Source organism: Rutidosis leptorrhynchoides, chromosome 5, assembly GCF_046630445.1.
Source record: "Rutidosis leptorrhynchoides isolate AG116_Rl617_1_P2 chromosome 5, CSIRO_AGI_Rlap_v1, whole genome shotgun sequence".
Taxonomy (NCBI): Eukaryota; Viridiplantae; Streptophyta; class Magnoliopsida; order Asterales; family Asteraceae; genus Rutidosis; species Rutidosis leptorrhynchoides.
The window spans coordinates 376644855-376646662 of NC_092337.1; positions in this window are offsets into that span (position 1 = coordinate 376644855).

Genomic DNA, 1808 nt, shown 5'->3' on the forward strand with positions numbered 1-1808 from the left:
TATTAAAATAAGTATTATTATTATTGTTATGATCATTAGTAAAATTAATATTTTTAGAACTATTATTATTATTTTTTAACATTATTATTATTATTATGAATATAAAAATATATGGATTTTGATACAAATATTATTATGAAAAAGATTAAAATTACAACTAAGTTACAATTTAATGAATTACTAATATTATTATTATTATCATTACTATATTATTGTTATAATAACAAATAAATATTTTATATAAATAACTATATTTATTACATATATCATATCTATAATATTAAAAACTATTTTTAAATAAAAGATTATTATTATATAATACTGATTAAGTTATATATAATATATATTTTAATATAATCATATATATATATATATATATATATATATATATATATATATATATATATATATATATAAGTATTAATTTTAACACGTTATATGATATTTTTGAACACTAATATATAATAAATATCATAAATGACATATATTATATTAAACACTTTAATATAAATCTAATATATAAATATTAAGTATTTATTTAAAATATATAAAATAAATATAATTAAATTATTTATTAATATAACATATAAATTAATTGTATAAATATTATTACATGTTTTAATATATATAACTGATATAGGTTCGTGAATCCGAGGCCAACCCTACACTTGTTCAATGTCGTCATATGTATTTTTACTACAAAATACAGTATGGTGAGTTTCATTACCCCATTTTTAAATGCTTTTGCAATATATATTTTTGGGACTGAGAATACATGCGCTGCTTTTATAACTGTTTTACGAAATAGACACAAGTAATCGAAACTACATTATATGGTTGAATGATCGAATTAGAATATTCCCCTTTTTCTTGGTACCCTAAGAATTAGTAAACCGATCTACTAATTGACGCGAATCCTAAAGATAGATCTATTGGGCCTAACAAACCCCATCCAAAGTACCAGATGCTTTAGTACTTCGATGTTGTTTTTATCATGTCCGATGGATGTCCCGGAATGATAGGGGATATTCTTATATGCATCTTGTTAATGTCGGTTACCAGGTGTTCAATCCATATGAATGATTTTTGTCTCTATGCATGGGACGTATATTTATGAGAAATGAAAATGAAAATCTTGTGGTCTATTAAAATGATGAAATGATTATTTATGTTAAACTAATGAACTCACCAACCTTTTGGTTGACACTTGAAAGCATGTTTATTCTCAGGTATTAAGGAAATCTTCCGCTTTGCATTTGCTCATTTTAAAGGACATTACTTGGAGTCAATCATTGCTCTGGGACCAAATGTTAATGACTTCGTCTAGATAGATTAGGACGGGTCGCTTCACGCCCGCCTTATAATTTGCTTATCAATGAAACACTCTTGTTTTTTCCTTGAAAATTTTCGAGCTTTCATATGCATCGCGTCTCAACTCCTCTAACTCTGATAGTTCTAACTTCCTTGCTTTTCCCACCTCGTCTATGTTCATGTTCACCTGTTTAATAGTCCACTCTGCACGATGCTCAATTTCCACAGGTAAGTGACATGCCTTCCCATATACAAGTCGGTAAGGTGAAGTACCAATAGGGATTTCGTATGTCGTACGATAGGCCCAAAGCGCATCGTCTAGTCTTAAAGACCAATCTTTGTGATTAGGATTCACGGTTTTTTCTAAAAAAATCTTTTGAGTTCCCTATTAGATACCACCACTTGCCCACTTGTTTGGGGATGGTAAGGCATAGCAATACGGCGGTTTATCCCATAATCCCTCAAAAGTTTAGCAAAATGGGAGTTCTTAAAGTGTG